General features: G+C 44.7%; 1 protein-coding gene and 1 long non-coding RNA gene across 3 annotated transcripts in view; one reads left to right on the forward strand and one right to left on the reverse strand.

Moving 5' to 3' along the window:
• Window positions 1–27673, forward strand: part of LOC138582321 (uncharacterized) — a 270743-nt gene that overhangs the window by 12146 nt on the left and 230924 nt on the right. The gene's annotated exons all lie outside the window — the stretch shown is intronic.
• LOC138582320 (retinol dehydrogenase 7-like) overlaps window positions 1–27673 on the reverse strand; it is a 358653-nt gene that overhangs the window by 658 nt on the left and 330322 nt on the right. The gene's annotated exons all lie outside the window — the stretch shown is intronic.

Here is a 27673-nt window from a genome sequence, read left to right on the forward strand (position 1 = left end):
CATTACAGGGAAGGAAATATATTCTTTCGGGTGTATTCCAATGGAATACCATTGGCATTAAATACCTCCCTTTTACAATGTGGTATTTCATCCTGAGCATTCATCAATTGTTTGTTCCACCCCAGAGGTGGAGGTAAAACTTTTCTTTCCTGTCCAGAAGAGAAGTGCAAATGCTTCCTTCAATACAGGGTAGCCCCTTTTTCTTAAATTAAGAGCTGGTGAATAAGTTGGCATCTCTGATGTCAGCCTCTCAACAACTCTCCTATGGGATGCATAAAGGGTCATAGATGAGGCTTTTGATCTTTAAAAATAGTACAATAGTGATACAAACCACTAATGTACACCACCCATTTTCACCATTGGTATTCCAGCAATACCACTATTGTTATTGCTGTACCAGTGGTAAAGATGTATTTTAATGAATTTTAGGGATACCACCAGTGATAGTGGTAATTACGATTTATGGTATTTTGTCCAACAAATCCAGCAAAGCTGCAATGAAGACCTTGATCGTTAAAGCAATGGCAGCCCAAACACCAGCCACCAGAAATGCATTTATTTATTTATTTTGTAGGTGTTGAAATTAAATCCTTTCACAATACATAACCATACATCCAGTCCATTATTATAACTGCTGTTGACATAGAGTTACTAAAATCATAAAACACTAATTAAGAGCTATAAATCATACTGCAATAGTCCTACGATTACTGAAATCCAAAATGTACCTAATACTTAAAAAACATATATACACACAACAATCTGTACAATGAACTTCTAACGCTGAATACAGTGTCAATTCAATTTCAAAATAGAAGTTTAAAAAGTTCTTGAAAATGAATAATAAACTTTACTTTTGCATTAATTAGTGAAACTTGCTGACCCCACATAATTCTTTTAGAAAAGGATTATTTCGAAAGAAAATCCAAATTATACATAATGCACCCTAGAAATGTAATATGCTTTTCTTCAAGACCTGTACGATAAATAAGATGTCTAGCAGTTTCCATGACAGTTTCACTCTTACAGAGACTACATATTCTTAGATCTTATTTAATCTGACATCTCGGTCCCATTATTTCCAGTTTGGCTAATAGATTAAACTTTAATCTCATGTACAAGGGTGTATATTTTGAGGGGACTTTTATTACATACTAGTGTACAGGCCCATGTACACGAGCCAAAGTGCAGGTTTTCATTGACACCCACTATTTATCCTAAGTCAACAGCTCCTTATAGCGGTGACAACAGGCGAAGCTATGTAAATTGGCATTGTCTCTAAATATCCTAAGGAAACAGCTCCCTCTAGCGGTGACAACAGGCAAAACTACTGCATCGGACTAACATGCATAAGGCCTTTTATTATATCGTTAGAAGATTTTGGCAGGCTACCTTGTTAAGAATAATACATTTTGTATTCTTTTTGTAATACAGACTTCAAGAGTAATAATTCATTATCTTAATATAAACTTGAAACGGTCTCCATTGTACTAGTGTTTCCCACAAGGTTAAACCCAATTCATATTGCTGAGATTGGGAAGGAAGAAGGTAGCCTGATTAGCTATTACCAGATTTTCCCTTCACAAATCGACAGCCATTTTCAATTCGAATTAAGCCCTAATTCTAGGCCATATAATATGCATGGATTGACCCATAATAATCTTCTATTGCAGATGCGAGCCTGAGAGAAACTCCCACCATCTTGGCGACTGAGGCTTCCAAGGCCATTTCTGGGTCTCGTGCGACTTTAACACTGAAGGACTTTGCAGGGAAATGTGGCCTTCACATAGAAATCACTGACTGCCATTGCAGTTGATCACGTCCATATGATTTTGCCTGCATTCAATAGCTGGCAAATGAGTTTTAGAAGAAAATTCTGCTTGGTTTCAACAGGTTATTGTTACCTAATGGGGTTTATTGATTTCACTCAGAATTTTGTTTTCAAATTGCAAAAAGTCCATTGTTTTTTCTCTTGGAGCTGTACAATCATGCATCAAAAGGGGTATGTCCCCAGTGGAACCACCAATTTGTCATTCGCAATGTGGAATTTCCACCTGGTGGCAACCACAGGCCCCACCTGTGAGGTAGTGAAAATAGTTTGCACTCACCTCCTCTATTGTCAGTGGCCTTTCAGAGCTGCCCATCAAAAAGTGTACACATCTTGTGACCGATTCCTGGAAAATTGCACAGAGATCCCGCAAGGCCAGAGCGTTGTGAAAAACTCTCTGCAAGCCGGGGCACAGAAGTTTTTCTGCGCGCTCCGCACATTCATGGAATTGTTTGCGTAAAGTAACCGTATACACAATTCACGGCTGGAACGCCCCCGACACACCCCCACACAAAGCAAAAACAGCCAGAACAGCTATCTTTGCATGCTCGCCCGGGCAAGAATACATGTGCCCTTCAAATAGTACGTGGGCTCCCTTGCAAGCAGGCCTGCATCTCGGGAACATTGCGCTGGGTCCCCCACAGATTTTACCGGCACCCTGACAACATGCATACGATTTATCATAACACGGGTAAAATTCAGAAAATCTGTGTACGAACCCCAATAACTGTTCTTGCACCTTGCTACACTGCATACGTGCACCCCTAAAAGCAGATCGAACCCTGGCTGCGTACACGCACCCCTAAATCCGACACCCAATGTTACTTCTGATCGGTGAATCCTATGCGCAAGTGTCTGTACGCCTGCCTTCAGGTGGCGGAGAGTATGAGGGTTTTGCGTGGCCATTTCCCAGCCGAGAGGTTTTGTGCTCGGATCCATGAATACGTATCGATCCACGCAGAAGTGGGTGTGCGATGGACAGCCTGCGGGCCATCCCTCATAACGCCCACATTTTCCCTTGTTCTTCCTCATTGTCCGTGTTCAGCCCCTACCCTGCCCTCTGCATAAGCCAAACCCCTGCTCTGCGTGATGTCTCACACAGGGCACGGCCTATCGCAGTGACGTGCCGAGCGTGTGCGAAGTCCCTGCAAAGTACAAAAAATGGCGTCATAATATGCTAACCTTCTGATTTGGGCCACCCAAGCTCGTGAGAGGTGGGGAAAGAACTAAAACGCCTTCCGGCCTCTTAAACTGCTTACAGTCGATAGTGAAGTAGCAGGGGTCTAGGGGTCACAAACAAAATAGTCTGTGAGCCACTGTCTATCCAATCCACTCAATTCAGACTTTTACAATTTGGGACATTTCTCACCTCAACCTTCCAACTACAGGAATCTTATATTCCAACTCTCCAACATTGTCCTGATTCTTCTCAAGGATCATCAATTTCCTAAGTGCATCAATGCATTCTCACGCGCAGGCTGTTATAGATCAATGTATGTATATATCAGGCGGCAAAATATCTATTGACCTGTCTCATGTCTACACACATTTGAACAGGCACTGTGTAGGTGTTTACAAATGAATCACTGTTCCTTCTCCCACTCACCTCCAGTCTTCTATTCAGCTGTGAGTTTAACTGCGATCATGCACATTCTGTTAGTACTAAGAGAAAGCAAGCTTCCAGGATTAGTCACATGAGCGGGGGTCACGTGAGAGGCCCGTCATGTGGGAGTATGTATCTACGCTACAGTACAGTGAGTTAGCCAACACAGGTGCCATCTTCACAGGAACAGAAGCCTCCCCTTCCTCTATTCTAGGGGGTGACCGTATGTACGCCCAGGTACATATCCATAAGAATGATGACATTCGTTATAAAAAATATGAGGTGAAGTCCCCTCATATTCTAACAAGATATGATAGCAAAACTTGAAAAGTAAATGGATTCCCCAACCTATAATGTCCCTATGATTTCTACACTGGGGGGGGGGGGGGGTACTGGCTCACAACTCGAATGTGCTGTTCACATTTTTCCTATAATGGTCGACTATATTGCACATGAAAACCTTGTGAGAGGGCGTAGGCCACTCACCTCTGGTCATGTGTTCATTATAACCTCACTATCGATTCAATGCTCCCTATTTCTCTCCAATGTATGCATGGTCCACATACACGTGGCTCAATTTAATTTCAGAAACACAGCCAGGCTGTTCATTCACGTAGATTTATCTCAGACACATTCTTCATATAAAATTGCCCAGGACATAATACCTTTCCGATGCATACTCCGTATTATATGAAGCATACCAGTACATACATAATGAAATACTGTATATCTTCTAGTTCTTAATGTTAACTCATAAGCCAAAGGGCCCTGTACCCCGTGGCATGCTGGCCTTCAGGTTAAATACAACAATATTTAATGCTCATAATTCATAACATGTTACCACGTGTACCATATTCTTCCATTCTCCATTGTTGTAACAATTTATATACACATGACCCTCCACCATGTTTGTAGAAATGTCTGCATAATCGAGCACAATTTAAATAAAACAACTTAAACAAACTTCTTCATTCATCCCCTTGGGATACACAGTATCCAACAAGTGGACCCAAAATATTTCTTTGTGTCAGGTGGGTGTTAAAATGCCCCCCCCCCCTCAAGGGGTTGTTTAACCATTTCTAATATCATGAATTGCCTTTGTGCAATTGAGTGTCGCTGTTCATTAAAGTGTCTCGCCACTTGTGATTCTGTACTTTTACACTATATATTTGATTTTTGTTCCGTCCACCTTTCACAGGCAGGTCTTGCTGTTTGCCCTATTTGCAAAAGCCCATATGGACACTTATTGCTGTAAATAACACCCGGTTTAACACACGTGGCACAGTCATGTATGGGAATCTTCTTCTCTATATGTGGATGAGAGATATTCTTTCCTTTCAAAACATTGTTACAGTGGCTACAAGAAAGACAGGGGAAGGTGCCCTTCTTTTTTGTACTCAGCACTGATTGCCTGTCTTTCTGAGGCCGCTCTGCTCTCAAAGGTTTGTCCTTTAAGTTCATTCCTCGTTTGTAAGCCATCATAGGGGGTGTAGGGAACAATTTGGAAAGTAAGGGTTCATGTTGTAAAATGCCCTAATTCTTCTTCAGTATATTATTAATCTGAAGCTCTGTCTGGAGAATTTTGATACATATAGTAGTGGAGCTTCCTTACCCTTCTGTTTGGGTTGTAGTAGAGATTCTTTAGATACCTGTGTCGATCATGCTAGTGCTTCTCCCAGTACTCTTAGTCCTTAGTCCCCTTTCCTCCAAATGTCCCACTAACCTCCCCCCTAATAAAACTGGTGTCATTAGGCAATGTTAATCTATTGTCGACACGTCTATGGGGACTGAGACGTGGCGCCGGAGGGCGGAGTCAGGGAAGCGCATGCGCCCAGGGCCGCACCCCCAAGCGCCTCTAAATTCTCCCGTCATTGGAAGAGACGCCCATGCAGTATGGAGGAAAGTGGAACAAAGGGCTAAGATCATTTATAGTGTCTTTTGCTCCTGAAGAAGGGGAAAACATCCCCGAAACGCGTAGAGCACCTTTGGCCTCCCTCTGAACATTATAGAATAAGGAAGTTTGGACTACCTTAACAGAGTTTCTGAATTTAATATGTTGTTGGAAATAAGGATTTACTTTATTGATTTGCATTAATAAATTGGCTGATTTATCAGCATTAAGATGTGCAGGGACGGAAGTGTCCATAGATTGGACACCTTTTTTGTATATTTTTTACGGCCTCGCGTCAGGGTCAGTATTCCTCCCATGCACGCAAATTCTTCTTAAATAATTGTAGAATAGAGTGACATTTTTAAGTTGTATTAGGTGTGCACTGATCGATTTATAGCGTAGGTTGAGTATCCCTGTTCTGCAGGCAGTGTGACACAGTGGATCGGCAGCACCCTCTATAATAATGGCTTCTTTGAAAATGTATGAATTGACAAATAAACATGCTACCACTTCAGCCTTTGCATCGGAGGAGGCGAGTAGAATTCACTCATTAATTTGTCAAGTAGAAAGGACAGTAGATCGTACTGAAGATCTGGACAAACTTATCTTTAGACTAGAAAGAGTAATCAGACGAGAAATATGACAGAAATTGCATGTGACGATGCCGGTTGAGTACTACAAATCTCAGAAAATACCAAGGGCCTTGGTGGGTCATAATACTTACGACCCACCGTATGTAAGGACAGCATAGAATGTGTTAAAAAGTGGGACCAGATTCTGAATAAGTGTTCCTTCGATTTGATCCATCTCACAATTGAAGAACTGTCAAAATCCTTGAATGTGATTGAGAATTATATTAAAGAATTAAAAACACAGTTGAGTGCAATTAAAACTGATTTAGAACTAGAATTTTGGAGGACATTAATACCAAACTTTCTTCCTATAAACGAGACATTGAACAAAGGAATTTGAGAAAATTCAAAAGGGATACATTTGATTATATGAATGACATAGTATATTCCTGGCAGGAATATTACACTCATAGCAACGAGAATAGATTCCCCAATTCACACTCTGGCCAGTCGGGCTCTGACAACAGCAGTAATGGTAGCATTGGAGACCCAATCCTGGCTGATAGCTCCAGGCCAGCCACAATGACAAATAACCTTCAATCCCCAACAGGAGTTCCCCTGTTAACGATCCCAGGTAGTAGCAACACACATCTCACCTAGAATTGGTGCCTTTTTAAGGAAAAATAGGAAAACAAGGAGAGGCAAAAAGACCAACATGTCAAAAAAACAAACAGCAGCTTGTGAGAACATTGTCAACTGGACATCTAGAGGCCTTTAACCGAGGACTCTCATGTGTCCATACTTGTAATACCACTTTGTTTGACGAGGTGATCAATCTACATAGACTGTTATGCAGGAGCCATCTAAAAATATTTTTTCAGACACAATCTCCTACGGAGGAAACCTCTGACACGTATGATATGTTGGTAATGAGACCCAAGAGTAAGTTTGAGCCCAATTCCAAAATCTGGTCCTAAACATGTTTGAGAAAAAAGTGGAAACTGGCGATTCTTAAGAAGAATCAGGACAGTGTTGGAGAGTTGGAATGTAAGATTCCTGTAGTTGGAAGATTAAGGTGAGAAATGTCCCAAATTGTAAAAGTCTGAATTGAGTGGATTGGATACACAGTGGCTCACTTACTATTTGGTTTGTGACCCCTAGAGCCCTGCTACTTCACTTCACGATCGACTGTAAGCAGTTTAAGAGGCCAGGTAGGCGTTTTAGTTATTTCCCCGCCTCTCATGACCTTGGGTGGCCCAAATCAGAAGGTTAGCATAGTATAACGCCATGGCGTTCACGAGTGCTAGCAATGGCGATTTGTCAATTTTTCACGATGCACTAAGGCTTGCTCACAGTACACCAGAGGACCTAATCTCTACACCCCCGTCATGTTGACACAGGTTATTGGGAGAAGGTACACGGTACACAAAGGAAATATAATGTGATGTCATTTGATATATGTACGACATGGTAAAGTGCATGTAAGACATTGGGTGTATTTATGTTTATACCTATAGTGTCTTTTGCTCCTGAAGAAGAGGAAAACATTCCTGAAACGCGTAGAGCACCTTTGGCCTCCTTCCGAACATTAAAGAATAAAGAAGTTTGGGCTACCTTAGCAGAGTTTCTGAATTTAATATGTTGTTGGAAATAAAGATTGACTTTATTAATTTGCATTAATAAATCGGCTGATTTATCAGCATTAAGGTGTGCAAGGGACGGGAGTGTCCATAGATTGGACAACTTTTGTTGTATATTTTGTTACGGCCTCGTGTCAGGCTCGGTGTTCCTCGCCTGCACCCAAATTCTTGTTAAATAATTGTAGAATAGTGGGAAATTGTTAAGTTCTATTATAGTGTATGATGCCACACATAGCCTTACCCCATTGTCCTGGAACCCCTGCCGTGCCACTCCGCAAGAGTTCATTTTTTCCATTTCAAACACTGTGTAAGGCTCTTGACAGAGTCAGTAGAGGGCTTTTGGGGTATTTTGGGTGATTTCTTTGGAGCAACATGCCTCTAGCCAGCTGCTTAAGGGTGCTGAAAGGATTCGGACACTTCTTGCGCACACAAGTGAACTTTACATTATGATTTAAAGCGGAGAAGGTATTCTTGTGCAGTACACTTACAGATCTTGTTTTTGGTCAGATCACTCATCATGGCTATTGTCCATGATATGAAACAAACAATGAAATGGCAAGTACAAAATATAGAAAAGAACTGCATACTGGCCTGCAGTGATCAGATACATTCTGCATGGCCTTTAGTGGGATAATGGGACAACATCAGCATTTCTCAACAGGGATACCAGACTTTTTGTTGGAATAATGGGACATCACCAACATTTCTCTACAGGGAGAGCAGACCTTTAGTGGGGTAATAGGACAACACCAGCATTTCTCAACAGGGATACCAAACCTTTTGGCGGAATAATGGGACATCGCCAGCATTTCTCTACTGTGGGAGCAGACCTTTAGTGGGATCATGGGAAAACACCAGCAGTTCTATACAGGGGTGCCCAAGTTTTAATGGGGATAATGGGACAGTGCTACAATTGCTCCAAAGAGCAGCTGTTTTTTTAAATAAATATAAAATAGTGTCAGACCGTGTGAGGTGGTCCATCAAGTTTTTAACCCTTTAAGTGCCAAGGACGAGTATGCTCGTCCTTTTTGCATAGACCTGCATAACAGCCTGCCACTTAACAATACCAGAACTTGAAACTTTTTGTCTAGATGTCAAGCGATGTGGTCAATCCTTTTTCTCTTTTTGGCAATGATTGGTGCAGCTCTAGGTGCTTCACTCTAACATTGAAAAAAATTAGGCACTGGTCAGGTTATAATATATTTTGAAGGTGGGCGATTACCATTAACAAAGGACCGTCATCAGAGCCCTTCCTTAAAAATGTGTTCATGTTTTGATTTGTAACAATTAATGTAATTATTGGAGTTTTATATAACACCAAACTGGAGCATGGACGCTTTGTAGCGCCCCCCAAGCAAGTGGAAGGGGAAGTGAGAATGGTGATCATTCATAGGCTTTAGAGCAAAATGGATACGTGAAATATGGAATCCATGTGGCCAAGTATTTGTAGGCCATTGTTTTAAATGTCCAAGTGCCGTAATCAAAGTGCATGTGGTATCAGTGTGAGGAATGCTGAAAACATGGAAAGGTCCTGCCAGCACAGGCTAGAGCGATCCCAAGATCATAGGCCATGGTCCAGCCAGCCCAGGCTAGAGCGATCCCAAGATCATAGGCCTTGGTCCAGCCAGCCCAGGCTAGTGCGATCCCAAGATCATAGGCCTTGGTCCAGCCAGCCCAGGCTAGAGCGATCCCAAGATCATAGGCCATGGTCCAGCCAGCCCAGGCCAGAGCGACCCCAAGATCATAGGTCATGGTCCAGCCAGCACAGGCCAGAGGGATCCCAAGATCATAGGCCATGGTCCCGCCAGCACAGGCTAGAGCGATCCCAAGATCATAGGCCATGGTCCAGCCAGCACAGGCTAGAGGGATCCCAAGATCATAGGCCATGGTCCAGCCAGCACAGGCTAGAGTGATCCCAAGATCGTAGGCCATGGTCCAGCCAGCCCAGGCTATAGCGATCCCAAGATCATAGGCCATGGTCCAGCCAGCCCAGGCTAGAACGATCCCAAGATTATAGGACATGGTCCAGCCAGCCCAGGCTAGAGCGACCCCAAGATCATAGGCCATAGGCCAGCCAGCCCAGGCTAGAGCAAGCCCAACATCTTAGGCCATGGTCCAGCCAGCCCAGACTAGAGCGATCCCAAGATCATAGGCCATGGTCAAGTCAGTCCATGCTAGAGCAATCCCAAAATCATAGGCCATGGGCAGCCAGCCCAGGCTAGAGCAATCCCACGATCATGGGCCATGAGGGGGGATTGAGGCTCAAGTTGAAAGGCTTTGAGTTTTTCCTGAACAGAAGAGTTTGAGAACTGTTCCAGAGGGAGGATCCAGCAACTCCAACCATTTTGCCATCCAACTTCTTTTTCTTGAAAAGCTGCAGTCACTGTTATCAGAGAACGCAGTTAAGACTAAAGTATAATTGTATAACTTTATTTCAGTTACTGCCACCCTGGGGTGACATTGCAGTGTTTCCCCCAGAACCACCCCGGGCCGAGATTGCGTTGTTTCCCCCAGAATCACCAGAACCAAATCAACGCAAATTATACCTTAACCTCATATGAGTTGTGTCATCATCTTTGAATAATATTCCTTTTGAGCTGCTTTTATAACAAAATAAGTGCACTTGGTAGTACACAGTCTTTGTCCCAAATTTTGAAATATGAATATTTCTAAATTAATTATAGTTTAGTTCTTGATCTAATAATTCACTTTTTCCATCTTTTTTGCTTTGTGTTCTCTATTAAGTCCCATACGAAAGTGGTTGAGTTTTTCTCCCAACGACTTATTGGTGACCATTCATACTAACTCACCCAAAAATTATTTCCAAGTTCGTTTTTAATATTTTTTGTGGAAAACAGTCACCTTTTCCTGGAGTTTTCATCAGTGAATGACTAGCATGCTATTGCTATGCACAGCCGTGGTACATGGAGATTAACAGGGAAGGGCCATTGTGCAAGAGGGGCTGCTCCCAGCAATGGTAGAGGGCAGAGTGGGACTGCGTGGGCTTGAAGACTAGCAGCACATTGAGCGTGGCATCATCATCGTGTTATCAAAAAGCATAATTATTGAAAAGCTTGCTATGAAAAGGTGCAAAAATGCATTGCTCTGATGGGTGTGGGCAAAGACGCAGAAACGTGCGAGAAATCAGGAGATCTTACTCTGCGACACAGAGTGCCTTACGCAGCCTCTGACCCCTTGTAGACAGCGGCTCCAACGATCCGTGCTCCTAAACCAATCACACCCCTTCCTCTGCACAGTATTAATGCCCAAATCTGGTACCCTTATCTGTTAACTATCTGTTTACCATGCAGGCCGAAACTAGCATTTTCCAAACACGTGGCAAGAATGGGTGGGTAGAAAAGGAGACAGGTTTAATAAGTATGTGTTTGGGAATATGGCACTGTGGCTAAATGTGTGTTTGCCAACACATACATTAAATAACTGTGGTGGGCTCATGAACAGCAGTGGCAAGGACTTGGGAACATTATAGGCGCCTTGGATTCTGCACTGTTAACTACAGAATAAAAGGGGACTGGCTAGGGAGATTCACGCAAGCCTTAGGACAGGGGAGCAATACGTCTACGCAATAACTGTCACGTACAATAATAACGTGCGTATCAAATGGAAGTCTGGAGACAAACAATGATGGAAAACTAACAAGACTGGGTCGGATAGAATTCCTTCACCTTGAGTTCTGCGGAAGCATGCTACAGGGCCAGGACTGGAAAGGTAAAGCAACAACAGTTACATTCTGGTATCATCTGTTTAACAGCAACACATACACACTGCATGAATAGACACTTAGAGAACAAAACCCGAAACCGCACTAAACTAATCTGCAGGCCTGCAGAGCCGAGTGACAAGGCTACAGGGAGTTCACTAGTCATGTCTATCACATCACTCCCTGATGCCAGCGGCATTCCAAAATCAGGGCCCTAAACCAAGTAATAGAATGCCAGTGCATCACAGTGGGAAGGGCAGTTAGAGAAACTGGGCTGATGTAGGTCCTTTCCTAGTAACTACAACCAGGCAATGTTAGGCAGAATTATATGCAGTACCCTTTGGGAACACTACACACAATTAGGACTACAAGTGGCAGCACAAATTCACCTTTGCTACAAGCCTGTACTACACAGTAAAGTGGTAGCAATGGCTGAGCAGCCAGACTTATCTCAAGAGCAAGTGAGCAGTATCAAATAGTTACTCAAAACACAGCAGTTAATATGATTCAAACAAACACTGACTCAAGGCTTTCAAGTAAAAGAATATACATTTATTTACTCTTCAGTTGTATAACATTTCACTAAAGTAAAGCAGTTAAAAAATCACACTCTTAATACACCACACCACTCCCAATAGTTTCCAGACAAGTTAAGTGAAAGAGGCATGGTGACACGGTAAGTTTTGGTGAGTTCCTCTTTATTACAGAACTCCCCGGAGCCCCAGCCAGCGCTCCTCTTTCAAACTCCCAACTGCCTCTCACAGGTCACGCGGCTCTCGCTCACCAGAATACAAGAGAGCGCGCGTGACCTTAGCTAGGCACAAACATTCTAACTACGGGAGTCTCTACACATCTTCCCCCTTTTACAGAAATTAAACAAAAGCAGTATAAGAAAAGAACAATAAAGAAAACAACATAACAAATGTAACCAACACAGTCACATAAGAGAAAATTGGCTAAAGCAGAAAAGTTAGATGTAAACATTATGTGCATTAAAATCTAACCTTGTGCATTAAAATCTAACATGCATTCATAACAGAATACCAAGTTTCATTAACATTTTGCGCATTGAAATCTAACATACATTCGTCACAGTATATCAAGTTTCATAGTCTCTCATCCACACAGGCTTTGACCTAGACCTATGCGAACCTTCTTCATTGCCTCTCACGCCAGTATTATCATCGTTCACAACTACCTCTCTTTCTTTCATCTCTTCCTCCAATTTCTTTTCATTGTTCACATTCACTTTCCTTCCTTTCAACTGCTCATCCAACTTATTCTCTTTCCCGTCCCCCACCCTTGCCAATCTTCCTTTTGACCAAACTTCTCCTCCCTCCAAGATGACTACATTGCTTTTCACCGCACGTATCTTCTTCGGTCCCAGGAACTTAATTTCCACACATTTGTTCACTAGTCTGGGATTTTTAACATACACCATCTCCCCAATCTTCCATTCTTGTTCCTTCAGCCTCATCCTGTCATCAAACAATTTCTTATTCCTTTCTTGACTCAAAGTAATGAGTTTCATTATTTGACCCCGATCCACATTGACCACCTTGGCCATGCCTAACCATCCTGGACATAGCCTTGTTCCAGGTTCCCTACCTTTCATGGACACAAATGGAGATACGCCAGTCACAGAGTGCGGTGTAGTGACATAATTCCAGGTTAACATCTTTAATACCTCCCTCCATGGTTGTCCCGATTTCATGGTCATTTGTAGGGCCCCCTTTATGTACCTGTTGACTCTTTCAACAAGACCATTCGCCTTGGGATTATACAATGCTGTCCTCGTGTGTTTTATGCTATAGCCTGCAAGAAATTTCTTCATTGCCACCGATACAAATTGTACTCCGTTGTCAGATACAATTTCAACAGGTAATCCCTCCTTAAGAAAAACTCTCTCCAAAAAAACAATCAATTCCTTAGCCGTGACCTCTTTCACCGCTTCCCATTCGAACCATTTGGAATGGTAGTCTACCACCACAAATACAAATTTTAACCCATCTCCCAAACCTGCTACTGGACCCATAATGTCCACTGCTAGCTTGCTCCAAGGCTGGTCTGGTACCACACTCGGTATTAACGGTGCCTCTCTCACCACCCTGCATTTGTCACTAGTTTGGCAAGCCATGCAATCTTTGACATACCTTTGCACACTCCTGTCTCTCTCCGGCCACCAATAGTTCTGCCTTAATTTCCTTTTCATGGCAGCTTCTCCAGGATGTCCCTGATGTGCCAGCTTTACCAACACAGACCTGAGTGATTGTGGGGGAACAATGCACCTACCCCTCCTTAGCCTGCTATCACACAAATTCAACTCGTCCTTTATTTCCCACCAGGTATTGAATTTACTATCCAATTCTTTTTCACTGGCCATCCCCTCACAGTCCAACACTTCACGAGTTTAAGATCCTCATCTAAATCTTCTTCCTGTGTCCACTCTTCCTTGCTAACTGCACTCTGTATTTCTGCCACTACCAACTCCACCTCTGCCTCCTTTTCTTCCACCAGATAACTGTTTACCGGCAGCCTGGACAGGCAGTCCGCCACCACATTTCTCTTTCCCGGCAAATAGCTCACATCAAAGTTAAAATTTTGAAGTCCTAAACCCCACCTGCTTATTCTTGGGGAACCCAAGGCCCACCTTCCACTCTCAAAGAGCTGAACCATGGGCTTGTGGTCCGACCTGACCACGAATCTTCTTCCCCACAAGAAGTACTTAAAATGACTCACAGCCCAGAACATGGGCAACGTTTCTCTTTCAATGACGGAATATTTGCACTCCGCACCTCTCAGCGTCCTAGACGCAAACGCAATTACTCTCTCTGTATTGTCTCTGTCATACTGCACCAATGTTGCACCCAGCCCCAACATGCTCGCATCAACCACCAAAACAATTTTGTCCTTAGGATCAAACCTACCTATGGATGGTGCCCCACTCACCGCTTGCTTAATACACTCAAAAGCCACTTCACATTCTGCTGACCATTCAAACTTCGCACCCTTCTTGAGCAACATTCTAAGAGGAATGGACACTTTGGCAAAATCTTTTACAAACTTATGATAATACTCGGCCAAACCTAAAAATGATTTCACTTGTTCTTTATCCTTTGGCACAGGTGCACATTTTACTGCCTCTACTAGACTCCTCTTCGGTCTCACCCCCTGTTCATCAATCTCATGGCCGAGATATTCTACCTTGCGCATCACAATCTTACACTTGCTCCTTTTTACCGTTAACCCTGCCTCACTCAACCTGTTCAACACCTGTCTCAACACTTCATCATGTTCTTTAATGGAACTGGCATAAATCATAATATCATCTTGGAACACAATAATGTTCTTAACTCCGTTCAGCACCGTCTCCATCACTCTTTGGAATACCGCTGCCGCCGAGGCGAGTCCAAACGGCATCCTGCAATACTTAAATGTTCCAAACACCGTAATGAATGCCGTCAAGTGTTGACAATCCTCCTTTAGTGGAATCTGATGGTATGCTTGAGAAAGATCAATAACTGAAAATACCTTGGCATTGTTAAGCACAGATAACTGGTCACCAATTATCGGCAGGGGATGTCTATCAATTAAGATATTCCTATTGAGATCTCGCAGATCTACACACAGTCTAATGTCTCCATTTGCCTTCGCGGCCACCACCACCGGCGACAGCCATTCCGAGCTTTCACTCTTCTCTATTATTCCTCTTTGAAGTAACGACTCCACTTCTACTTTTAGTTTCTCACTCACTTCATGAGGCACTGGCCTCACCTTGTGCACCTTTGGACTGGCGCCCACCTTCAGCTGAATCTGATGCTCAAATCCTTTCAACATCCCCAATTCCTCTCGAAACACTTTCGGGTATTCCTTCTCCCACTTGTCCTTCAGTTCTGCCACATCAATTGGCCTTTCCGCATTCGCTTGTATTCTTATTCCCAACTTCCACTGTTCACCCCATCCCAGGAGTGATGAACCTTCTTGAGTAACATATATATCTGATTCGCAGCTTCTTCCTTTATATTTAATGGAAGCCTGGAACATCCCCACAATTTCAATTCTCACGTTCCCGTATGCATAGGGTTCGATATTGTGCTCCTTCAATAGTCTTACATCTCCTTGCATGCAACCCAGAAATGTTGCCTTTGACATTAAAGTCCATGGTGAACAACTGTCCACCTTCATTGTCACTACTCTTACGTTGATCATGAATACATCCGTAGACGCACCACCTTTGTTTGAGACTTCTGATACCTCCAGCACATGCTTTGCCTGGCTGCTCAGTCCCATTACTTGATCTTCCTCTTGTTCGGGTACTCTCCCACCTGCTTCAATATTCTGCACCACACCCGATTCACGACAAACTCTTGCGAAATGACCCTTCTTCTTGCATTTCAGACACGAGATATTCTTGGCCAGGCAAAACATGCTTGTAGAAATGTGGCGGTTGCTCCCACACTTGTAGCACCTTATTTCCTTGTTCGGGACCCCCTTGCGGAATCCCTTCACTGCAGCTACTTCCCCCTCTGGCTTGTCTCCTTTCATACTTGGCATATACTTATGGGTCTGTTCCATACTTCTTGCCGTGTCTATGGCTGACTCTAGTGATGCATCTTTCGACAACAGCCTCTCTTGTACCTTCACATTATTCGTGCATCGGACAAATTGGTCCCTTATAAGAGAGTCTGTGAGCGGTCCAAACTCACATGTATGGCTAAGCGACCTCAGTGCTGCAATAAAATTCTCCACTGGTTCTTGTGGACCTTGTACCCTCTGGAAGAATTTATGCCTCTCAAACGTTATGTTTTTCTTAGCTTCAAAATGAACTTCCAATTTCCTCTCTGCCATAGAGTATTGATCTATTTCTCCTTAGCCCTGCTGCGGAAGATCAGGCAATCCATCATAGACACTTCTGCCCTCAGCTCCTAAATTGTGGAGTAAAATTGCTTCTTTTCTTGCACATGCAAATGTATCACCTCCTATGGCAATCAGGTAAGTGTCAAACAACTTCTTCCACCTGTCCCACCTTATTGGCGGAGTACCTGGTTCTGACAGGAACGGCGCTGGTGGTGACATACTCGCTGCAGCCATCTTTATATTTTATCTTGTTGTAGTTATTCCCTAACTGCGCTGCGTGCTCACTTTCACAGACTTGAGTTTCTTATTGTACTCTCTGCCCTTGCCAGTCTCTCACTGGCTCTTCCTTCCACGACCTCCTTTCAGAATGTCACTACTTCCTTGGATGCTCTGACTACAGTTCAATAGTCCCTCAAACCACCTATATCCAAGTTGTGTCCATTGGGTGGCACTATACTTTTTTTTTTCAGTATAACCTCTGGGTGGCACTGTCCTATCTTCCAGGTGGCCCTGTGTCCAGTCCTTCCACTTGAATGTGCCTCCCCCTCTTGTTGATTGTGTCCAGCCCAGTCCCCTCTCCCCCTCTGCTCCTAACCTTTATATCCAATGAGGGCTGGGGTGGGCGGCACCAATCCGAAACAGCTGCACAGGCTCAAACTCTAATCGGTGAGCCGAGGCGGGGATAGCGAAGAGCGCCACACTCCTCGCCCGCCGCGGAGACCGTCCCCCTGCAGCACCTCGCTGACTAACTGCTGCAGAGACAGTCCCCCTGCGGCCCCACACCTCTCCGTATTGCGCGGCCTTCTTCGCCCGCTGGGATCCGACAGCCGCGCCGCGGACGTCCCGGCACACACTGCTCCTCCTCGAAGGGACGCCCGGCCGGCTCCGTGGCGAGCTCCCTGCCTCGTCGCCAAATGAAAGAGGCACGGTGACAGGGTAAGTTTTGGTGAGTTCCTCTTTATTACGGAGCTCCCCGGAGCCCCAGCCAGCGCTCCTCTTTCAAACTCCCAATTGCCTCTCACAGGTCATGCGAGTCTCGCTCACCAGAATACAAGAGAGCGCACGTGACCTTAGCTAGGCACATAAATTCTAACTACGGGAGTCTCTACATTAAGCTCACAAAATGAAGTGGGAGCAAAATGCCACTCTGTTAATTTAAAAGGGAGGGAAAGACAAAATGAGGTAGAAATGGAACAGTACCAACAAGTAAGTAAGCAGGGCAATCTAGAAAGAGGAATTACAGTGCGGAAATCAGATACAAAAGGCTTATCAATAGGACAAAAGTCTTTTGCTCAAGATCACACAGCTCAGGGGAGTTTGCGGTTAAGTCTTTGCCAAGAATTCAGAACGCAGTTGGTCAGCAGAAAGGTTAGCTTAAAGAGAAGAGAAGGACAAGCCCTCGGATTGGCGAAAGGTTCCACACCTTTCCACCGCGGCTGGACGAAACGAACAACTGGATGTTGAACAGTACCTTAAATGGAGAAGCTGTAGCTGAGGCGGACGTTCCTGGTAATTCCAGCAGGCTCACGGTTCCTGAAGCGACTGTCGGACTGACACGAAGTAGGAAGACTGGAGGGTCCTGCACCACCCAGGGAAGAAACCAGCAGCAGAGCAAAGCAACAAATAAAAGGTGCGCTCCTTAAAACCCAAGCAAGGTCCAACCTTCCTGTCTATCCGGCCCACTGTAGCTCTGTACAGCGAATTCGACCAGCAGAGGGGGTCCTGGCTTGGAGTTTGGGTGAACTGGTTGGTCCCACCAGCTCAAGGGAAGAAGATTCTTGGAAGATTCTCTCTGTCGTTGGAATCTGAAGTTTCGGACCTGCAGCAGGGCTTCACCTGGCGGTTCAGTCGTTGTAGGGGTCCTCTTCTGTCAGCTCCTCTTCGGTTCTCTCGTTCCAGTTGTGACTCTGCTCTTCCAGACCTAGAGACCTGCTTCTTATGCAGTTTTCCCCCATTCACACAGCTTGGCTGTCAATTACACAGCAAGGTGGCCGTCCTGGCGGGGACAGTCACCCAGCCAATCAAACATGAGTGCGACTTGGGTTACCAAGGGAATCCATGTCAGGGGTCCTAAAACCCCTCCCTCACATCCTGTCTACCCAGACTTTCAGGCGCCTAAAGTTGGGCTTCTGTGAAGAAGCCCACGAAAAGATGGTGAACAAAGGAACCAAACCAGGTTTGGCGCGTAGAGACGAACACGAGAAAGACTTTTCCAAAAAGAAATGGTGACTAAACCCAGCCGGAACAATATTAAAAACAATATGGTCAAGCGGGTTTAAGTTCGAGGCTACCAAGATAGCCTAAAACAATACCATGGTTATTTAAGATAACCGCGGTAGGAAAAATAGGGTAGTTACCACTGCCACCAGCCAAGTCCTAATTGAAAGAGAGCAAAACAATGCTCCAAGAGAGACAGACAAAAAGGGATAAGTAGTAACCCTTTCCAGTACTCCATGTAAGATGGTTTGCACTGGGTCTGTGGAAAAAGAGACTAGTAAAGTTAATGGCAACTTTACATGTTCTGGGGGACAGTAGTCAGCCCTAAAACAATACCATGGTTATTTAAGATAACCGCGGTAGGAAAAATAGGGTAGTTACCACTGCCACCAGCCAAGTCCTAATTGAAAGAGAGCAAAACAATGCTCCAAGAGAGACAGACAAAAAGGGATAAGTAGTAACCCTTTCCAGTACTCCATGTAAGATGGTTTGCACTGGGTCTGTGGAAAAAGAGACTAGTAAAGTTAATGGCAACTTTACATGTTCTGGGGGACAGTAGTCAGCCCCAGGAAATGGAGTCTGAGTTGGGAAGTCTAAAAGACAACCCTGTGTCACTGCACTGAGGGTGCTGTGTAACACATTGTAAAAAGATGATGCCTGTGGGGTAGGTGAGGCTCCACAGTCCATGAACACAAAAATGTTAAACACACACAGCAAAACACATGTAAGAGTGGGAAAAAGGGCTCACACTCTTACAGGTGAAAAAAATAAATCCTAGGAATCCAGCAAAGCTGCTGAGGGACTCACTAAGTAAGGGAAATTAGCCATATATGAGAATTCTCCCTAACACTCGCCCCCCACAGACTAAGGGACAGGAGGATTTAATCCACTCCTGGATGAATCTCTACCTCTAGTCGGTGAAAAACATCCTAGAGAGACCATCAGCATTTTGGTGGTGACATCCTGCTCTGTGCTCAACGGTGAAATCCATCCCTTGTAGGCAGATTGACCATCTTAGAAGTTTTAGGTTCTCCCCTTTCATTTGCATTAACCATCTTAAGTGTCTGAATCACAAAAGTAGACCCATACAAGTATGGTCTAAACTTCTTCAGAGACCACACAATGGCAAAACACTCACGCTCTATGGTTGCCCACCTTGTTTCTGGTTGCTTCAGTTTCCTACTGATGAAGCAAATGGGGTGCTCCCTACCTTTCTCATCCAGTTGACTAAGGACTGCACCTATACCTGTATTGGAGGCATCTGTTTGCACAATGAAGGGTTGGTGATAATCAGGAGCTCTTAGGACTGGAGCTTGACAAAGGGCTTTCTTCAGGTTTCAAAGGCTTGAGTGCACTCCTCATTCCATCTAACCTTTTTTAGGGAATTTTAGAGAGGAGATCACATTCAAGGGAGAAGCTATGGTCCCATAGTTCTCTATGAAATTCATGTTGTACCCAGTGAGACCCAGGAAAGCTCTCACTTGGGTTTGAGTAGTAGGGGTGGCCCAGTTTTGCACAGCTTGTACGTTGCTGGGCAATGGCCTTATTCCACCTCCTCCTACCTCATGACCAAGGTAGATCACTTTGCTCTGTCAAATTTGACATTTACTTGCCTTTATGGTCAGATGGGCCTGCTCAAGAGCCTGCAAAACATATCCTAAGGTATCAACATGTTCTTTCCATGTAGGACTGAACACGACAATGTCATCCAAGTATGCCAGGCAGACATCCTCCATCCCATTCAGAACTTGATTGACCATTCTTTGGAATGTAGCAGGTGCATTCTTTAATCCAAAAGGCATAACCTTACACTGGTAGATGCCTGCTGGGGTTGAAAATGCAGTTTTCTCCTTGGCATGGTTTGTCAGGGCTATTTGCCAATAGCCTGATGTTAGGTCAAATGTACTGAGGTACTTGGCTGAACCAAGTCTATCCACCAATTCATCTGTCCTTGGCAAAGGATGGACATCAGTCTTGGTGACTGCATTTAGAGCTCTATGGTCCACACAGAATCTCAACTCCTTGGATCCTGTCTTTGGTACTAGAACAACTGGACTAGACCATGGACTTGTAGAGGGCTCTATAACCCTGAGACCAAGCATCTTGTTGACTTCTCCTTTGATGTAGGATCTCACATGTTGTGACATTCTGTAACCTCTGCTTTTCACAGGGAGACAGTCACCAGTGATAATATCATGCTGGCCCCAAAGGGTCAAGCCTGGTGAAAGTGAAAACAGGGAGGCAAACTGATTCAACAGAACTTTGTACTCCTCCTGTTGTTCAGAAGTCATCTGAGAAGAGAGATTAACTCCTATTTTCTCATCCAAAGGTTGGCCTCTGAGGAGGTCAGGTAGAGGTTCCCTCTCCTCCTCCTCTTGAGCTGAAGCTAGAAGAAAAGCTCCCACTTCAGGTCTTGAGACAGAAGCCTTCAAACGGTTTGTGTGAAAGACTCTGGGAGCCTCCTTAGGTTTGCCTAAGTCCACCAAATAGTTTACCTCTCCAAGTTTACCCACAACTTTGAAGCGTCCTATCCATTTGTCCTGCAAGGTCCTCTGCCATGTTGGCACCATAACTAACACAAGCTGGACTTGAGTAAACTCAACCACGCTGGCTTTCTGGTCATGCCAATGTTTGACCAGAGCCTGACCTGCTTTTAAGTTATCACTAGCTTCTGCCATCATGTGTGACATTCTCCTCCGGAGACCTATCACATAGTCAGTCACTCTGACTAGCTTAGGGGAAGGAGCACTCTCCAACCCCTCCTTAATCAGGGCCAATGGACCTCTGACTGGATGGCCATAGAGAAGTTCAAAGGGACTGTAACCAACTCCCTCCTGGGGGACTTTCTTATAAGCAAAGATAAGGCATGGCAGTAGAAGGTCCTACTTTCTTCTAAGGGGTTCCTCTAAAGCACCTATCATGCTCTTCATAGTATGATTAAACCTCTCTACCAGTCCATTTGTCTGTGGATGGTAGGCTGTAGAGAACTTGTAAGTGACTCCACAGTTTTTCCACATGGTTTGCATGTAGTGGAACATGGGATCCCTTGTCAGATATCACTTCCTTAGGAAACCCTACTCTGGTAGAAATACCAAGTAGATCCTTAGCCACAGCCTCAGCCATAACAGTTCTCATAGGTATAGCTTTTGGGTATCTTGTAGCATGTCTACTACAACCAGGATAAACCTGTTCCTTGAAGTTGTGGGAGGGTCAAGGGGACCAACAATGTCAATGCCCACCAACGTTCCCTGTAAGGTGCGCGCTTGTGCGGCCGCGCACCTTTGATTGGGAGCCGCGCATACTGCTTATTTTGCAGCGCACCTGCTCCAATCATCATTTTCCTGCAAACATTTTTTTTTTTAAATGTTTTATTTATTTTTAACCCATTTTATTTTTTGGGTACCCATTGGCTGGGCTGGTAATGTGCTGAACTAGGGTCTGACTAGGAGGAGGATGGCCCTGTCAGCACTCAGCATGAGTCTGCTTCGGTTTCTAGGGCTTCAGGATGGAGCCTCCTGGGTGGAGAAGGTGGAGTTTGCCAGGGCCTAGGAGGTGGAGTTTGCCCGGGCCCAGCGTGGGCTGGGCTGCTTCACCATGCTTGGAGTAGGTGGAGTTTTCAGCTTGGAGGAGGTGGTTTGCCCGGGCCCAGCCAGACTGGAACATTCCAGAATCGAATCTTCCCGAAGCACGTGTAACCTCACTGTCGGACTAGGAGACAGTTGAGCAGCTCTCCATTCGGGCACCATATAAAATCCTGTTGCCAGTGCTGGGCCAAGGATTTTAAAGGTGAGTGAGCTGCCCCCACACAGGACCGCTATACTGTTTTTCTTTTTCCCTTCCCTCCTGTTCCTTCTTTCCCTGTGTCTGACTTCGTTCTGTCCCGCTTCCCCCTTTGGGTACTCACTTTGTTCTGCTGCAGTGACACTGACAGCCAAGTACAGCAGGCCGGTTTCCCATCTCCGCCTCATGTCACAATGTACGTCTCGGTCGGGGACGGGGATCATAACTTCGCCTAATGCGATCCTGTTGCATAACCTACCAAGCTTCCCTGAGCTGCAATCTCCTAAATCGATTGTTTAACTGGTCGTAGGGGTGGTTGCTTCAGGATTGAAGAGCACCGACCTTCATTCTCAAGCAGTATTGAAGTTGTTGGATGTAAACTTTATACGTTTTGTAAAGTGGAATTTGGAATGAAATTCTTCTGCTTTTTTGATCGAAACGCCAAAAAAGCAGAAGAATTTCATTCCAAATTCCGCTTTGCAAACTTATAAAGTTTACATCCAACAACTTCAATACTGCTTGAGAATGAATGCCTTGATGCTATTGGAGCACAGCAGCAGGACATTTGCTTGGTGGTTTAAAGCTCTTCTTGAAATGGAACTACACAAACACCTCTCCATGATGCGTTTCACACAACCTGGCAGTGGCACAATAGTTTGATTTAACAAATGGGAACTTCTTTTTTAAATTCAGTGTCCATAAATGGGCCGTTAGTGCTCGGGGTCCACTCCACTCCCGTCATATAATACATCCGGACATTTTAACGTGTATTTGGGAGGCAATATACCGCTATGGTCAAAGGATCCTACTGAAGAAACGCTGCAGTAGTGAACATGCGTCATGTATAATGTCTGTGGTTATTCCTAAATGTTTAAGGCGCGTGAAGATGATGGCTGAATGATTGATTATATCCCCCATTACCTGTTCTGTGGCCACTATAAGAGCATATTTTCTTTATATATGCTTTGAATGGTCCAAAATTGTAACGTTCTGTGACTGTGAGGCCAGATTATCTAATGTTTGCACTGCGGCAAAGCATTGAACAAATGTACCAGTTTTCATGCTTGAGGTAATACGGAATGGAATTGTTGTTTTTGTTTTTTTGGTTCATAACCTAGAAAGAAATGTATGTAGTTAACGCATTTAGTTTTGTTTCTGCACAGAAAAACATTGTACAAAAACTTGCTTAACTTGCTTATGCAAATGTTATTAGATGATACGGATAGGAGGGAGTGATAGAACTGGTTCTAAAATGTGTGGTGGGCCAGCACCGCATTTCTTGTCCTGGCCCCTGTAAAATCGTGTGACAGGCTTGTCTAGGCCCGTGGCTTCCCAAACGACTACTCCCCATTCTAAATCGGCCCTGAATCACAGCGCATTCACTACACTAAGCCCCTTTCTCCTTGCTGAGGCGTGTGTGAATATTTTTCATATGCGTGCTTTCACAGGCAACAGAACGAGCCATTTTGCATGCCTGCCTCCAAAACAAACCACCAACTCTTTCCTTGCCAAAAAAATGAGAAATGGTATTTTAACTCCATTTCTATTTCAGTCCTGGGATTACAGACAGAAAGAGTCCAAGCACTGGAGAGGGACACCGTCACAACGGCGCGGCCTTTCTCACCAGAGCCTCCGACTTTCGGAAGAGGACGGTTGGGGGCCACTCCGCAATTTATGTGGTCATTTTACCCTTTCATTTCTGTCGGAGAATACGCGTGAAGTCACTGTTAATTAGGCTAGCCCTAGGAGGAGGGACTTGTGAATGCAGTCGTATATTCTCCTTTAGAACTCTATGATTGGAAGGCTCGTAAATTCATCAAGGGAATAAACACAGAACAGGAGGCCCAGTGAGGCAGATACAGACATTGCTAACATTCCCTCCATCTTTCGTTTGGAAAATGCTCATCGAGTCGCGTTTTCAGTATTGGTTATTAGGCAGCACTTTAGCGAGGCTGTAGGAAAGCCCCCAGACCTTCACATCAGAAAAAATACAATCCCGGATTGGGGCTAAACACGTTTTGTGCCTTTGTCTAGTAGGCAAGCAGCAGATTGATTCTAACTTTGCTCTGTCCCAAATCTAAGCATGCTGTTTTACTGAATATTTACTTTTGCCCTGGCCCTCTTCAGGACTTCAATTAGCATGTTGTAACACTTTTTTTCCAAGGGAAGAACATTTCTATTCGAACTTCCTAAAGACGTGGTTGGTTAGTAAAGTTCTCTCCATCCCCCACCTGCTTGGAACATAAATAGTTTCTGTTTCGTAAATTACCCTTGTCCCCGTGGCCGTGATTTTAAGATCATCAAATGCATGCATTGTTTGAAAAGTTTCTTTAGGGCAACTATAAGACTTGGTTTCAACATTGAACGAGGGAACTGCTCAGGTTTGCTTATTCCAGAAACTGATTACATTCCTGCAGCATTCCTTTCCGCTGATAATCTTTCTCAGGCATTGGGAACACCACACTCTTCAAGCTTTCATGGTTCACTTTATTTTTTCCTTTGTTAGTAAGCTGTTAGTAGTACATGCACGTTACTGTGCTGTATGCCCCATAGCGTGAGTTTCTGCACCTTATTTGCTACCAGACCTCGATTGGATGTTCTGAATATCGAAGCCTATTTTTTAAGGATTACGTGGCTTGCCACTCTAGCACAAATGAGTTAAATGTTGTGCTGCTTGCCAGTTCTGCTACTGAAAAACCTCAAAGTATACCCACACGGCACACACTGATGTTTGGGCTGTCGTTATGTTGGGTATATTTGGAGAGCTAGTTCAGGGAAGTAAATTGGCCTCATAATGCAATGACATGACCGGGACCCAAGATCAAGCGCTCCATGAAGCAGGCCACCGGCGCCGTGTTCAAGCCCCTTGAGCCCGAACCCCCACTGTACCCCACCCCTTCAGGCTTTTAGTACCATAGAGTGTAGTGACGGGACCTGCTCTTATTGCATATAGTGATCTACAAGGAGGCAGTGGTGCACCCAAGTCAAAATGTTGGGGGGGGGAGTCTAACCCTTTAAATGTTGAAGAGGTGCCAACTTCATAGATTGTGGGGTCAGAGCAAACTTACTTGTGTGGGGTCCTCTAACTTCTTCACACATTCTAATTAGACTATTCTAGTGCAGCTTCAATGTTACTAGCAGTTAACTCTCTCCTTCACATCTGCAACCACACAGTTCAGGAGTGCTGTGAGAATGAGCTGTCTCCTACCCCTTAGTACCCTTCTAGTCACTCCCTGCCCTGACATGCAAGTACTAACCCCATCAATTGCCTACAAATGTATGCATATGAATGGGGTTGCTAACGATGAAACCCTTTACATTAGTAATTGCAGAGCCTTTGTTAACTGTGCAGCTGCGAGAGGTGGGGCGCCGGGTTGGCGCTGCTGCGTGGCCACCCCCAGTCTGGCAGCGCATCACTCAGTGACGCACATGACTGAAAAATGGCCCGCACACAACTATTCTTTGGCGCACACAGCCCAAAAAAAGTAGAGGGAACATTGATGCCCACCCTCTCAAAAGGAACTCCGACCACCAGGAGAGGCACCAGGGGTGCCACATTCTTGGCTCCACTCTTGCCAGAGGTTTGGCAAGTGTGACAGCTTCTACAGAACTTGTCAACTTCTGCACCCATCTTAGGCCAGTAGACGTAGAGAGAGAGCCTTTCCTTGGTCTTCTTGAAGCTCAAGTGACCAGCCAAGGTATCTCATGGGCTAACTGTAGGAACTGGAGTCTGTTAGCAAGGGGCACTACAATTATTTTGCAGTCTCCAGGGATAGACTCAGTTGTTTCACTGTAGAAGAGGCCATCTTCCCAGCTTAACCTGTGCTTTCCAACTTCTTGCCCATCAAGTTGGTTAGCAGCCTGTTGTCGAAGACCTTCAAGAGTAGGACACTCTCTCTGTCCTCTGCTGAAGTCCGCCCTGCTGGGTCCACCTTCTGCCAGTAACAACTGCAGCTCAGCATGGTCAACAAGGTCAAGATCTCCAACTAAGACAATGTCTTCTTCCAGATCTGATTCTTCAGATACTGGCTCAACCACACAAGGTTGCACCTCACACTCTGCCTCAGCAGGTGGAGGGATCACAGGAGTGATCTTGGACAATCTTGGGGATGTCCTTGTTGGTAGCACAGGGGTGCTGTCTGTTTTGTTCCTTGAGGTCTTGGGTTTACCCTTTGCCTCATTCTTCCTAGAAATAGCAGTGAGCAACTCCTGTAGAGTGGGAGTGATAGTTTCCTTTATCAACTCCTCTGGAGAGCCTCTCAAGGTCCTCTCCCTTGCAGGCCTAGTGAGCTCCTGTCTTCTCTTACTGGGAGGCATGGGGATGCTTGACACAACTCCAAGAGTTTTAAGGTCATTACCCAACAGGACTCTCCCATGCACTTCACTCTGCACACTAACAGGTATTTTGACAGTCATATCATTGCACTGGATGAGAGCTGGTAACTGGGGAAGCATTTGCACAGGGCCTTTAGCTAACTTGGTGAGGCGTTTGGGTGCCTTAGCAACATCCTCCACCTTGAAAAATGATTCATCCACCACAGTTATGCTGGCTCCAGTGTCTCCGATGTAGGGGTCTCCTGGCTATTCACAAGAACACTATATTTATAATACTTTTTAGTATTATCTGGGATGGAATTATAGACATCTACATTCTGTTGTTTCCACAATCCCAGAGACACTAAAGAAACACTAGTTGAGACTCTCATGGGTTCATCAGCCAGTAGGTGAAAGTTTCCACTTGTCATAGGTACTGCTTCCTCTGGGAAGAAGGCTAAGGAGACAGTGTGGACCCCTGAAGGTTTACCCTTACATCTGGGATCCCCTTTCACATGGTCAGTTGACCCACAAACATAACATTTCCCAAATGTCTTGATGAATGGCGGTTTGTTCTGACCTCCATCTGGTTTGGGTCCAGATGGTGCACTAGCCTGATTTGGTTTCCATTGTGGCTTACCCTTATGTTGCGGTTTGTGGCCCTCTTTTGGATGGGAGGTATTAGAATTCTCTTCGTTATCTTTCTTTGGCTGCTTTCCCTCATCCTTTTTCTGAGTTGCCCCAGAATCCTTGTGAGTAGCCCTGTTGGCAACCCACGAGTCAGCAGCCTTAGCTAACTTCTTTGGATCTATCTACTTAGAATTAGCCAAGTGCTGTCTGAGCTCAGGAGAGCAGGCATCATAAATTGAGTCCAACATAACAAGATTTCTCATACCTTAATAAATGTTCACTCTGTAACCCTTAACACAACCATCTAAGTTTTTCAAACATTCACATACCCAGGTAGCCCCAGGTAGCCCAAGGGGTACCATCATGCTTTTTGAGGGTCCTAAACCTCATAAGGTACTGAGAAGGGGTCTTCCCAAATCTAGCAATTAAAGCTAGCTTCACACACTCATAATCCATCCTATCCACCTCCCCCAACTCCATTACAACATCAGATGCAACAGGGGGTAGCCTAGAGAAGAGCCAGGGAAACAACTCATTCCTTGCATCCCATGGTTATATTCAAACATTACCAACCAATCCAAACCATCAAGCTTAACCTCATACATACCCACAGTTACTTT

The sequence above is a fragment of the Ambystoma mexicanum genome, chromosome 3q, assembly GCF_040938575.1.
Source record: "Ambystoma mexicanum isolate Mex_15411 chromosome 3q, UKY_AmexF1_1, whole genome shotgun sequence".
Lineage (NCBI taxonomy): Eukaryota > Metazoa > Chordata > Amphibia > Caudata > Ambystomatidae > Ambystoma > Ambystoma mexicanum.